The sequence below is a fragment of the Neomonachus schauinslandi genome, chromosome 13 (genome assembly GCF_002201575.2).
Source record: "Neomonachus schauinslandi chromosome 13, ASM220157v2, whole genome shotgun sequence".
NCBI classification, from domain to species: Eukaryota; Metazoa; Chordata; class Mammalia; order Carnivora; family Phocidae; genus Neomonachus; species Neomonachus schauinslandi.
In genome coordinates, this window is record NC_058415.1 from 12766950 (window position 1) to 12782092 (window position 15143).

General features: G+C 37.5%; 1 protein-coding gene across 2 annotated transcripts in view; it reads left to right on the forward strand.

Moving 5' to 3' along the window:
* The window catches only part of SMC5 (structural maintenance of chromosomes 5), a 94076-nt gene that overhangs the window by 35811 nt on the left and 43122 nt on the right, over positions 1-15143 (forward strand). The window lies entirely within an intron of this gene.

The window sequence follows — 15143 nt, forward strand, 5'->3', positions numbered from 1 at the left end:
TTTTGATACTAGCCTTTGTGACTAGTATAAAGTGATTGCTCCTTGTGGTTTTAATTTACATTTTCCTTATGATGAGTGATGTTGAGTATCTTTTTTCTAAAAGACTTTATTTATTTTATTAGAGAGCAGGGGGAGAGGCAGAGGCAGAGGGAGGGAATCTCTAGCAAACTCAGTGTTGAGCATGGAGCCCCATGTGGGGCTCTATCTCACGACCCTGAGATCATGACCTGAGCTGAAATCAAGAGTTGGATCCTTAACTGAGCCATCCAGGCGCCCTGAGCATCTTTTTATGTTTCTGTTGGCTATCTGTATATCTGCTTTGGAAAAAAGTCTGTTCAGATTTTCTGCCCATGTTTTAATTGGGTTGAGTTTTTTTTTGTTTGTTTTTTGGGGGGTTTTTTGTTTTTTTGTTATTGAGTTACATAAGATCTTTATATATTTTGGATATTAACCTCTTATCGGATGTATCATTTCCAAATGTCTTCTCTTATTCACTAGGTTGCCTTTTTGTTTGTTGATGGCTTCCTTCACTGTGCAAAAGCTTTTTATTTTGGTGTACCAGTAGTTGTATTTGGTACACCAGTAGGCCCAATAGTTTATCTTTTGCTTTTGTTTTTCCTTGCCTGAGGAGACATAGCCATAAATATGTTGCTAAGGGCAATGTCAAAGAGATTATTGCCTATGTTATCTTGTAGGAGTTATATGGTATTCAGTTCTCACGTTTAGATCTTTAATCCATTTTTAGTGTATTTTTGTGCATGGTGTAAGAAAGTGGTCCAGTTTCATTCTTTTGCATGTAGCTATGAAGTTTTTCAGCATTTATTGAAAAGATTGGGGTTTTTTTTTTTCCTTTTGTATATTATTGTTTCCTTTGTTGTAGATTGACCGTAAAGGTGTGGGTTTATTTCCAGGCTCTCTCTACTGTTCCATTGATCTATGTGCCTGTTTTTCAACTGGTACCATACTATTTTTTTTAAAGATTTTATTTATTTATTTGAGAGAATGAGAGACAGCACGAGAGGGAGGAGGGTCAGAGGGAGAAGCAGACCCCCCGCCGAGCAGGGAGCCCAATGCGGGACTCGATCCTGGGACTCCAGGATCATGACCTGAGCCGAAGGCAGTCGCTTAACCAACTGAGCCACCCAGGCGCCTGGTACCATACTATTTTGATTACTCTAGCTTTGGAGTATACCCTGAAATCTGGGATTGAGATACCTCCAGCTTTGTTCTTTTCAAAATTTCTTTGACTATTTAAGATCTTTTGTGTTTCCATACAAATTTTAGGATTCTTGGTTCTGTGAAAAATGCTCTTTATTTTTTATTTTTTGCTCTTGATATTTTGATAAGGATTGCATTGAATCTCTAGGTTGTTCGGGATAGTTTAAACATTTTAATGGTATTCTTCCATGAGTGTGGTATATCTTCCCATTTGTTTGTGTCACTTGGTTTCTTCCATCGATGTCTTATAGTTTTCAGAGTATAAGGCTTTTACCTCCTTGGTTAAATTTATTCCTAGGTATTTTATATTTTGGGGGTGCAGTAATAGATGGGATTGTTTTCTTTATTATTAGTGTGTAGAAATGCAACAGATTTCTTTGTATTAATTTTGTATCCTGCAACTTTACTGAATTCACTTATCAGTTCTAACAGTTTTTTTGGTGGAGACTTCAGGGCTTTTTATATGTAGTATACCATCTGCAAATAGTGACAGTTTTCCTACTTTTACCAGTTTGGATGTCTTTTATTTATTTTTCTTCTCTGATTGCTGCAGCTAGGACTTTCAGTATTACATTGAATAAAAGTGATGATAGTGGATGTCCTTTTCTTGTTCTTAATCCTAGAGGAAAAGCTTTTGGTTTTTCATCATTGAGTATGATGTTAGATGTGGGCTTTTCATACATAGCTTTTATCATGTAGAGGTAGGTTTCTCTCTAAACATGAATGGATGTTGTATTTTGTCAAATGCTTTTTCTGCACGTATTGAGATGGTGACATGATTTTTATCCTTCCTTTTGTTAATATGATGTATCACATTGATTTGTGAATATTGAACCACCCTTGCACCCCTAGAATAAGTTGCACTTGGTCATGGTGAAGGAGTCTTTGAATGTACTGTTGAATTTGGATTGTTAATACTTTGCTGAGGATTTTGCATCTTATATTCATCAGATACTGGCCTGTAGTTTTTTGTTTGTTGGTTGGTAGTCTTTTTGTCTGATTTTGGTATTCTTGTAATGCTGTAGAATGAATTTGGAAGTTTTCTTTCCTTTTCCAGTTTTTGGAATAGTTTGAGAAGAATAGGTATTTACCTTTTTTTAAATGTTTGGTACAATTCACCTGTGAAACCATCTTGTCCTGGACTTGTTTGCTGGGAGAATTTTGAGTAGATTACTACTGGATTCATTACTAGATTTTGGTCTGTTTAAATTTTTTGTTTCTTCCTGATTCAGTTTTGGGAGATTATATGTTTCTAGGAATTTATCCATTTCTTTTAGATTGTCCAATTTGTTGGCCTATAATTTTTCATAATATTTCTTATTTCTGTAGTGTCAGTTATTTCTTTTCCTTCATTTCAGATTGTATCTATTTGAGTCCTCCCTTTTTTTTTTTCTTGATGAGTCTGACTAAAGGTTTATCAATTTTTTTATTGTTTCAAAGAACCAGCTCTTGGTTTCTTTTTTCTTTTAGTCCATATTTCATTTATTTATGCTTTAATCTTTATTAAATTTCCTTCCTTTAGCTAGCTTTAGGCTTGCTTTGCTCTTTTTCTTGCTCCTTTGAGTTTAAGGTTAGCACTTGTTTGAGATTTTCCTTGTGGAGATAGGCCAGTGTTGCTATAAAATTCCCTCTTAGAACTGCTTTTACTGCGTCCCAGAGATTTTGGCTCATTGTGTTTTCATTTGCATTTGTCTCCCATGTATTTTTTTTTAATCTTCTTTAATATCTTGTTTAACCCATTCATTGTTAAATAGCATTTTGTTTAGCCTCCATGTATTAATGGTCTTCCCAGATTTTTCTTGTAATTGATTTCTAGTTTTATATCGTTGTGGTCAGAAAAAGTGCTTGATAGGATTTCAGTCTTAAATTTGTTGAGACATGTTCTGTGGCCTAACATGATCTCTTTTCTGGAGAATGTTCCATGTGCACTTGAAAAGAATGTGTTTTCTGTTTTGGGATAATGTTTTGTGTATATTGTTAGATCTATCTAATCTAAGTGATCAAAGCCACTGTTTGATTTTTTTTTTTTTTTTTTTGGTCTGGATGATCTATCCATTGATGTAAGTGGGGTGTTAAAGTCCTCTATTATTGTCAATTTCTCACTTTGTTAATATTTATGAAATAATTTAGGTGCTCCTATGTTGGGTGCATACATATTTACAATTGTTATATCTTGTTGGACTGATCGCTTTATCATTATGTAGTGCTCTTCTTTGGCTCTTGCTTCAGTCTGTTTTATTGTCTATTTTATCTTATATTCTTTTGCTACCCTTGATTTTTTTTTTTTTTCCCCCCCCGCTTTATTTGCATGGGTTTTTTTTTTCCTTCCCTTCCCTTCAGTCCTTTTTTTTTGGGGTCCGGGGGGGTCTTTCTTTTTTTTTTTTTTTAAAGATTCTATTTATTTATTCATGAGAGATAGAGAGAGGCAGAGGCAGAGGGAGAAGCAGGCTCCCCGCGGAGCAGGGAGCCCGATGCGGGACTCGATCCCAGGACCCTGGGATCATGACCTGAGCTGAAGGCAGACGCTTAACCGACTGAGCCACCCAGGCTTCCCCGAGGTGAGTCTCTTGAAGGCAGCATATATATGGGTCTTGGTGGTGGTTTTTTTTTTTTAATCCATTTAGTCATTCTGTGTCTTGATTGGGGCATTTAATCCATTTACATTTGAAGTAATTATTGATAGGTATGTACTTACTGCCATTTTGTTTATTTTCTGTTTTTTTACTTTCAGGTTATTTTTTTTATTAACATATAATGTATTATTTATTTCAGGGGTACAGGTCTGTGACTCTTCAGTCTTACACAATTCACAGCTTCTTTTTGTAGCTCTTCTGTTCATTTCTTTTGCTCTCTTACCCTATGGTTGAAAGCTTTCTTTAGTGTTATGCCTGTATTCCTTTCTGGGTTATTTTGTGTCTATTTTAGGTTTTTGATTTGTGGTTACCATGGGCTCATATATAACAGCTTATGTCTGTAGCAGTCTATATTAAGTTGATAGTTGCTTAAGCTTGAGCACATTCTAAAATCACTGCATTTTTACTTCCCCTCCACGTTTTATGGATATGATGTCATGCTTTACATCTTTTTGTTTTATGTATCCCTGACAAGGTTTTGTAGGTATAATTGATTTTACTTCTGTGTTTTAAAAACTGGCTTTAAAAGTGACTGATCTACTACCTTTAGTATATGTTTGCTTTTACCTGTGAGACTTTTTTCCTTTAATAATTTTCTTCTAATTATGGCCTTGTCTTTGCACTTAAAGAGCTTCCTTTAAATTTAATGATGAACTCATTTAACTTGTTTGTCTGGGAAACTCTCTCTCTCCTTCTATTCTAAATGATAACCTTGCTGGGTAGAGTATTCTTGGTTGTAGGTCTTGTCTTTTCAGCACTTTGACTATATCGGTGACACTCCCTTTTAGCCTGCAAAGTTTTCTGCTGAAAAATGAGCTGATAGCCTTACAGGGTTTCTCTGGTGTGTAACTGTTGTTTCTTGCTCCTTTAAAAATTCTCTCATAAAAATTAATTATTATGTATCTTGGTGTGGTCCTCCTTGGGTTCATCTTGTTTCCTAACCCAGATTAGGAAATTTTTCAGCTAGTATTTTTTAAAATAAGTTTTCTGCCCCCTTCTCTCTCTCTCCTCTTTCTGTGATCCCTATAATGTGAATGTTACTATGCTTGATGATGTTGCTGAGTTCCCTTTAATCTATTCTCATTTTTTTTAGTATTTCTCTTTTTGATATTCAGCTTGATTGCTTTCTATTACCCTGTCCCCCAGATCACTGATACATTCTTCTGTGTCTTCTAATCTGCTGTTAATTCTCTTGGTGTATTTTTTTATTTCATTATTAAATTCTCTGATTCTTATATTTTCTATCTTTGTTGAAGTTCTCATTGAGATCATCTACTCTTATGTCCCAATTTCTATGACCATTATTTTGAATTCTTTATTAGGTACATTGCTTATCTCCATTTCACTTAGCTCTTTTACTGTGATTTTTGTCTTGTTCTTTCATTTGGGACATATTACTGTCTCATTTTGCCTGACTCTGTGTTTCTCTGTATTAGGTGGGTAGCTATATCTTCTAGTTGTTAAAGTCATGGCCTTGTGTAGAAGAGGTCCTGTGGTACCGTGTAGCACTTGCCCTCTCTGGTCTCCAGAGGTGCCCTCTGTGTGGGCTGCATATACCCTACTTTTGTGGCTGAGCCACTGTTGCCTTCAGCCTAGCCGACTGCCATGACCCACATTACATGCTGTGGGTGCACTAGGCAGGGTTTGGTCTCTGTGCTGTTGAGAGGCCTGAGGTTGCCTCAGGCTTGTTGGTAGGCAGGGCTGGCCATCAGCCTAGGAGTCTCCCGTTAGCCTCTCTGCCATGGTTGCAGGAGCATCAAAGGGCACAGCTTGCTCCCTGCACAGCCAGCTAAGAGTCTGGGCTGCTGGAATTGCAGGTGTGCCAGTGTGTGGGGTTATCTCCCCCCGCCTCCCCAGGCAGGAATCACTTTGGCACCAGTACCTGCTCGGGCAGCCTCCAGGGTGTGGTGAGGCAGGAGCAGTGGTTTGGATGGGTCAGTCCTCGGGGGAATGCTTGGATGGAGCACATACTGCTAGCAGGATAGATGGGGGAGAGTGTTGGTGCTGGCTTCTGCAAGTGTCCGGCTATGTAAGCTGGTGGAGTAGAAAAGAAGTGGCATCTGCCAGCACTTTTGTTCCTGGAGAAATCTGAAGATCCCTGTCCCTTCACACATTCTAAGATTAGTCAGTAAATCCCCTTCACTTACACCCCAGGTGCTTTTCAGACAGCTACTTCTGTGCTGTGTCTTACACAGAGTTACTTGTTTTGCCGAGTCTTTAAGGGCAGCAGCTGAGTTTCCTATTCCCCTCTGGCTCTTTCAGATTTAAGTCCCACTGATTTTTCAAGCCTCATGTTACAGGGATTCGTCTTCCCAGTGCAGGCCCCTGCTGCCAGGTTTTCCTGGTGTGGGGTCTGATCCTCTAATTTCTCCATGTTTGTAGTGTCCTCCCCATTTGTGGTTACTGCCTCCAGGGCTTTACTTTCCAGTAGTGTCTCTGTCCTTCCTATCCTTTTCTATGTGGCCTCCTCTTCACAGTTGACTGTGGAGGATCTGTTCTGCCAGTCTTTAGATTGTTTCCAGGGTTACTTGTATAGTTGTACCTGTTACCTTGTTGTGTCCATGGGAGGAGATGAACTCAGGATCCATCTTCTGTATCCATTTTTCCTCTCCCTGCCTTTCAATTGGAGTGTTTAATCCATTTACATTTGATGTGATTCCTGGCAAAGGTAGCATTTACGTGAGCCATTTTGCTAATTTGTTGTCACTGCGTCTTAGGAGTTTTTTTTCCTCTAGTTCTCTATTATTACTTTATGTTAAATATTTTCTGTTTTACCATTTTAATTACCTTGTTTCTTTCCTTTTTTTTTAAGATTTTATTTTTATTTATTTGACAGAGCGAGAGCAGTAACACAAGCAGGGGGAGTGGGAGAGGGAGAAGCAGACTCCCCGTGGAGCACGGAGCCTAATGCGGGGCTCGATCCCAGGACTCTGGGATCATGACCTAAGCCGAAGGCAGACGCTTAACTGTATTTTTTGAGCTATTTTCTTAGTAGCTGCCTTTAGAATAACGATATCTTAATTTATAACAATCTGGTTCATATACCAAATTAATTTCAGTAGTGTGCAAAATTTTGCCCCTATATAGCTCCATTCCATTCCTCCCTCCTTTATGCTGTTATTGTCATACAAATTGTATTTTAATTATTATAAGCCTGTCAGCACAGCTTTTATAATTATTTCTTCATATAGTTTTGTTTTTGTAACAATGTTTGATTCTCTGACCCCAACCAAGTGTCTTACAATTCAATTCAATTCTGATACTAACCGCCTGGAATTAGGGCAGATTAAGGGCTTGGTCCCACAGGACAGCCCTTGCTTCATACATAAGTCTCAAGGACCCAGGACACAGGCTGCCTGCACTTCTGCCTAACTTGGCTTCAAATTCAGGGGTTCCCGCAGCCCCTCTTCAGGTTTGGTATTTGCTACATCAACTCATAGAACTCAGGAAAATATTATACTTAACAATTGCCAGTTTATTATAAAGGATGCAACTCCGTAACATCCATATGGAAGAGCTGCATAAGACAAGGTATGGGGATAGAGTGTTCAGAGCTTTCATTCCCTCTTCTGGGTGCATCACCTTCCCAGAATGTTGACCTATTCATCAAGTCAGAAGCTCCAGAACCTTATCATCTTAGGATTTTTTTTATTAAAGTTTCATTATGTATGCATGATTGATTAAATTTTTTGGCCATTGGTAAATGAACTCAATCTCCAGTTCTTTCCCCCTCCTTGAGGTCAGGGGGTGGGGTTGAAAGTTTCAGCCCTCTAATCCATGTGGTTGATTCTTCTGGCAACCAGTCTCCATTCTGAAGCTATCTAGGGGACCCTTCCAAGAGTCCTCTTATTAGCATAAAATCAGGCATGGTCCAAAGTGCTTGGGTGCTTGGTATGCAAAACAAAAGATGTTCCTGTCACTCAGGAAATTCCAAGGGTTTTTAGAACTCCAAGCCAGGGACTAGGGACTAAGAAAATAAATATTTTTTATTAATACCGTAACAGTTGTCTTTTAAGTCAGATAAAAGAAAAAAAGTTACAAACAACAGATAAAATTTTACTATTTTTTGTATTAACTGTGTAGTTATCTTTACTGGTTCTCTTTGTTTCTTTGTATAGATTCAAGTTACTGTCTAGTGTCCTTTCATTTTGGCATGAAAGACTTCAGGATTTCTTGTAGGGTACGTCTGCTAATGACGAATTCTCTCAGTTCTTGTCTATCTGGCAATGTCTTAAGTTATCCTTTGTTTTTGAAGGATAGTTTTATTGGATAGAGAATTCTTGTTCCCCCCCCCCCCCCCAGCACTTTGAATATGATGTTTCACTGCTTTCTAGTTCCCTGGTTTCTGATGAGGAGTCAGCTTTTAATCTTATTGGGGATCCCTTATACATGATGAGTTAACTTTTTTCTTCCAGCGTTTTTTCAGCAGTTAACTATTATGTTTTTCAATGTGACTCTTCCTTAAGTTTATCCTACTGGGAAGTTATTTAGCTTCTGGGCCATGCAGATTAATGTTTTAGATCCAAGCTGGGAAGTTTGGGGTTATTAATTTCCTCAAATATTCATTCTGTCTCTTTCTCTTTTCTTCTTCTGACACTCCTGTTCTGCATAGTTTGATATACAATGGTATACTTTGATACACCTTTTAATCACTTTTTTCTTTTCATCATACTAGATAATCTCAAGTGACCGATCTTCAGGTTTCCTTTGTTTTGCTTGTTCAAATCTCTTTAGCCTCACTAGTGAATCTTTTATTTCAGTTATTGTACTTTTCAACTCCACAATTTCTAGTTGGCTCTTTTTTATACTTTCTTCCTCTGTTGATACTCTCTATTCAATGAGACATTGTTTGCTTCCTTTCCTTTTAGTTCTTTAGACATGGTTTCTTTAGTTGATTTAGTTCTTCAGTTGATTTAGTTCTTTAGTTGATTGAACATTTTTAAAATAACTGTTTTAAAGTCTTTACTTTGTAAGTCTATTTCTGGGCTTCCTCCGGGATATTTTCTATTGACTGCTTTTTTTCCAGTGTGTGACCCATACTTTGTTTTTGTTGAAAGTGTTGTAATTTTTGTTGAAACTGGCAGTTGAAGTAGCATGATGTAGCAGCTTTGAAATCACTTGTCCTTCCCTCCCCAGGCTTGTTGTTGCTGTTTGTTTAGTTACTTTCCTAACTAATTCTTTGAAATTTGTGTTTTTTGTTGTATGTCACTACTGAAGTCTCTGCTGAGTTTGTACTGGTCAGATATTTCCTTAAATGACTGTAACCAGGATGTCTCCCTGTCTTTGTTGAGGGTCTCTTCATGCATGTTGGGTCACACCTTCAACACACAGCAGGGTAGTGTTTTAGTATACTGTGTACCAAGATTCAGTAAGTGCTCTCTGAATTGTTGCAAGCTTTGGTTAATATCCAATGCTAGTTTACAGCTCTGTTTTGGGTTTTACTTTCTCTTTGCGCATAGCCTCAAGGAGAAACATTCTTTGTGTGCCCTTAGTCTCTGTGAGAGCTTAGGGCCTCTTCCAGTCTTGAGCATGTGCACAGTCCTAGGCATACATACTGTTTACTCATACATGTAGCCTTCTGGATTCCCCAGAAGTTTCCCAAGTCTCCTACGGGGTGTCTCATTCTCCAGCTTAAGTTTTTTTGGTTAGCTTATTGTTTGCCACAACTGTTATTCCTCATGAAACAGCAGTGGTACTAAACACTTGCCACTGATTGTTTTTAACAAATGCCTTCAGGGTAAAGGCTGTAAGCTGTGGAGTCATGTCAAATAAAGATAGGCCTTGTGGTAAGGTTTTCCAGGAAGTGCAGCTAGATCAGATAATGGTAGTTTTCTGAGAATGAGAACCTGAAACCTTTTAACTTTGTTCTGACCTCTCCAGTGTTACTATGTTGCTGATTTCACTGTGATTGTGGGCTGTTGATTTTCAAGGCTGCCATAGAACTGGGGAAGGGAATGGGGACATGTTCAGAATTCCACAGGGTTTGCTGTTTTTAACCAAGATTCAGGCATTTTTCTTGAATAAACAGTCTCTAGGTAATTATAAGCCTTTGATTAAATTTCAGAGTTCCAAAAAAGTTGATTTTGATAGTTTTTTTCAGTGTTTTCATTGTTTTATGGAGGAGAGGATTTTCATAGTGTGATTTTGCCATTCCTGATGACATCCAAATATTTTCTATATCTACAGAAAAATGTTGCTGGGATTTTAATAGGAATTGCATTAAACGTGTGTATCAGTTTGGGGAGAATTGAAATCTTTACTGTGTTGAGTCTTCCAATCTTTGAACACGGTATGTCTTCATTTATTTAGATACTTGATTTCTTCAGTGAGCGTTTTGTAGTTTTCAGTATTCATGTCCTCTTTGTTTTGTGAGATTACACCCAAGAGATTTTTTTCTCTCCCTCTCTCTTTTTAAAGAAATAGAGACCTTGGGATTTTCTGCATAGGCAAGCATGTCATCTACAAATGGAGACAGCTTTATTTTTTCTTTTCTGATTTATATGCCTTTTATTTCTTTTCTTGCCTTACTGTGCTGCCTAGAACTACCAGCACTGTGTTGAATAAGAATGGCAAGAGTGGACATTCTTATCTTGTTCCTGATCTTAAGAGGAAAGCAACTGGTTTTTTACCATTAAGTATATTGTTAGCTGTAGGTTTTGTATAGATGTTTTTTTAATCAAGTTTGGGAAGTTTCACTCTATTCCCATGTTTCTGAGAGTATTTATCATTGAGTGTTGGATTTTCTTAAGTGCTTTTTTTTTTTGCATCTATCAATATGATAGTGTCCATGTTCATCTTTAGCTTGTTAATATGCATTACATTGTTTTTGTTTGTTTGTTTTACCATCAAGTAATCTTACATCCCTAAAAATACTTCTTGGTTGTGGTATATAAATATACTTTTATATGTTGTTGAATTCTGTTAATAAAGGATTTTTGTGTCTATGTGAGGGAAATTGTTCTATAGTTTTTGTACTGTCTGTCTGCTTTTGGTGTCAGAGTACCAACTAGCTTTATAAAATGAATTGGGAAGTGTTCCCTCCTCTTCAATTTTTTTTTTTTTTTTTTGGGGGGGGGGAGAGAATGTGTAGAATTGGTGTTAATTTTTCTTCAAACCTTCCGAATAATTCTCAAATGACATTCTCTGGGTTTTTGAGATTTCTTTTTTGGGGAGTTTTAAAAGTACGAATTTTAATAGAGAGCTATTCAAATAATCTATTTCATATTTAATGAGTTGTGGTAGCTAATGTTTTTTGAGGAATTGGTCCATTGTGTCTTAAGTTTTCAAATTGTGTGCATAAATTTTCTTACTATCCTTTTGATGTTTGTAGTGATACAGTGATAACCCTGTTTCATTCTTGATATTGGTAATTTCTGTCTTTTTTGGGATTGGGGGGCAACCTTTCTAGAGGTTTGTTAATTTTATTGCTTTTTTTCAAAGAACTAGCTGTTTCATAGATTTTTTCTGTTTTTCCCTTTTCAGTTTTATTGATGTCTGTTCATATCTTTATCATTTCCTTTTTTCTGCTTGATGTGGGTTTATTTTGCTCTTTTTCTGGGTTCTTGAGGTGGAATCTCAGATTATTGAGACTTTTCCTCTTGTGTATATACTTAATGCTATAAACTTTGTTCTCATCACTGCTTTAGCTGTGTCCACCAATTTTGATAGGTTGTATTTTTATTTTTGTTTAATGAATTTTTTTCCCCTTGAGACCACAGTTTATCTTCTCACCAATTGATGGACATTAAGGTTATTTCTGGTTTGGGGCTATTACCAGTAAACTGCCATGAGTATTCTTGTACAGGTTTCTGTATAAATATGTGCTTTCATTTTTCTTTGATAATTTCCTAGGTAGAATATCCTAGGTATACAATTCACTTTTGAAGGAATTGACAAGCTCTTTTCCGAAATGACTGTTAATTTATTGTAATTGATAAAGTTAACTTTTGATGGCTTGGAATTTTTAAAAAATAGGTCCTTCAGCATAAGTAATTAGAGAAACAGTGCTTGGAGTAGCCTTAGTTAGATTTAGGTAGCTTTATTTCCAGTGTTGGTGTCATGCTTTCTAGATCCATGGCTTTATTCCATCTCAGTTCGCTTTTCGGTTTATGGCACATACATCCTGAAGTAGATGCCTAAGAAATAAGAAAAAGAGTAAAAGGTCTGAATCCTTGCATTTTTGAAAGCATCTTATTCTATATTCAAATTTTATAGACAACTTAGCTAGAACTAGCCAGAAAAGAATTCTAGATCAAAGATAATTGCCCTTTGGAATTTTGTCCCACTGTGTGCTAGCATCCAGCAGTGCTGCTCAGAAAGCTGATGTCTCTCTCACTCCGTTTCTTCAAGAGTGCTGTTGTTCACCGTGCTGGCTTGTTGGGGTGTGTATATGTCCATGAGTGTATTTGTGTGCATTTTGGTCTCTGGAATTTGGGGTGGCTTTTTTTTTTTTAACCGTAGGTGCTGTGAAATTATAAAGTAGTGAGATTATGTATGTCTTATTATGTATGTATAAACCAGTTATTTACTAATTCATTGTGTTGAGTTTTTATACTCTGATTTCTTCTCCTCCCTCTCTTATGAGATATAAAATCTCCTGGATTATGTCTCTAGCCCTTTCTTCTCTGAGATACTCCTTTTCTTTGTATTTTTGTTCTATCTTTAAGAAAATTATTTGCATTCCAGATTATTTATAGACCAGTTACAGAGGAGTTTCCCCATATTTAAAGATGGAATAATGGCACTCACTTCATGGGGTTGTTGTAAGAGCTGAATGGGTGACTATATGAAAAGGACTCTAACAGTAACTATCAGCTATGTAAATGCTAGAAAGGATTTTGTGCAGGAGATTTGCTTCACACATCTGCTTCACACGCACAAACTCTCCTTACATTGTATAAGATAAAATGGAGTGAGTACAGATGGCAATAGGGTGATAGGTTTTAAAGCAGGAATGGTACTCTGTTCATAGTACTGATTTTAACTATATGCTATTAATGAAGTATGAGACAAAGTCCTTAGCTGAGTGAGTAGAGGGCCTGCAGCAATAAAGGACTGAGGAAGGGTGGAGGCCAAGATGTGAACTCCTTTTAGAATGAGCACACGTATTTATTAGAGAAATGTCATAGGTTTTTCTAGTAGTTTTGAGTTCCTATTTAAATTTTGTGGTCATAAATTCAAAGTGAGATGTGTATTTTTTTTTTTTTTTAAAGATTTTATTTATTTGAGAGAGAATGAGAGAGAACACATGAGAGGGGATAGGGTCAGAGGGCAAAGCAGACTCCCTGCCGAGCAGGGAGCCCGATGCGGGACTCGATCCACAGACTCCAGGATCATGACCTGAGCCGAAGGCAGTCGCTTAACCAACTGAGCCACCCAGGCGCCCAAAGTGAGATGTGTATTTGGAGAGTTACGTCAGCTGCTTGGGTACAGATACATAGAAGGTATAAAGTTAGGTTCAATAGAGACTGTGCTTTTTTTCCTGGCTGATGTGACATAGGAATGGGGGAGGGTCAAGAGTCTTTCCAAAGGAGTGATTCTTGTGCTGGGTTGTAGAACCTCAACAGGTTAAAAAAAGAAATGAAGGGGATGATGGATTGTGAAAAGATAGAGTAGGGTCACTGGATTGCAGGACTCTATGGAGTCAATAGTTTGGATACCACAGTAAGTAAAATGGAAGTAAAGGGGACTGGCAGAATAGAATTGTAGAAATGGTTTTCAGGTGTACGATTTTTGGTGCTTTACATGATCTGAAGTATAACCATAGAAGAAGGTAGCTGAGGAGGGGTTTAGGAAAAGATGGTTAAAGTTGAAGAAGTCCAGGAACACAGAGGCCAAAGAGATTGTGGGACTTCAGCATATGGAGAGAAAAACAGTGAGTGGCATGCTAAAATTATCAATGAATGGAGGAAGGATATTGAGGAGGTATTAACACAGCAACAGAGATAATGGGTGGTGAAACCTGATAGCACAGCCTTCAAGGGACATTAAGTGGGGCTCAGTTAATGGAGGAAATAGTACAGTAGGGATTAATGAGGATTAACACCCTCCCCACCTCTGAGTTCTGAAGCTGTCTGAAGGATTGTGGCAAGAGGTCACCTTAGGATACTAGAGAGAAGTGTCTTTCAGGAATAGCCAACTGTCAGAACAAGAGAGAACATTCATGGAAACTGAAGATGATGGGTGATCTAGGAGTTTGGACCTATGATGTCTGAGCTAAAACCAGAATATGATGGGATTAGTCATGGAAGTGTCTTGGGTGAGAGCTGCTCATGAATTAGAGTTCAGAAAACTTACCTGGAAGGATAGGGATGACTGGGCTGCTTCCTAGTTTTTCAAGTCAGACCTTCTAGTCGTACAGATTTCTTCAGTAGCCCAGTGATTTTTGGTAGCTTGGTGGGTCTCTGTTTTGCTGGGAGTACAAAGGTTTTGTTTGCTAAATTTCTTGTCCCTTTTTCATGGAGCTGGACTTCTTCATGTGTTTGGTGTTTTGTTTTTGTTTTTTGTTTAAGATTTATTTATTTATTTATTTGAGAGAGAGCACAAGTAGGGGGAGTGGCAGAGAGAGGAGAAGCAGGCTCCTTGCTGAGCGGGGAGCCCGATGCGGGGCTCGATCCCGGGACCCCGGGTCATGACCTGAGCCAAAGGCAGATGCTTAATGACTGAGCGACCCAGGCTCTGGTGATTCTTAATTCTATACCTGTTTATTCCCTTTGCCTTGGACTTCATGGGTTTCCTGGCTGGACACTGTGGCTTCTTGTCTCTTTCCTTCTTTTAGGTCCATTGAACATTGTCAGCTTTCAATCACAGATACGTATTTTAACTTTTTAATAATTCTTTCTTCTGCATGTTTGGTATAGGAGATGGGATTTTGGATATTTCAGTTCATTTTCTTGACACTGTCAAAGTTAAATTTTTAGAAAGGAAAAATTGATATCAACCCAAATGTCCAACAGTAGGGAATGGGACAAAATGTGTTATATCCATATAACCAGACATTTAGATAACAAAATTTTATTTGCTAAGGACATGGGAGAAATGAGAAACTGCTCTCAATACATTTTAGTGATGCCATAAAACATATGTTCTATAGAAAGATATAAGTAGGTATTAAAATGTAAAGGTTTAAGGATATTAAGATTATAAATGATTATTAAAAGTTAGTGTACTTTCCATATTTTCTATAATGAATTTGGTCCTACTTTGATAATGGGGAGGGTGGAAGGGTAAGTAAATAGGACTTGGAATGAAAGCAAGCTAACAGATTATGTGATTTGTGTTAACAGTACAAAA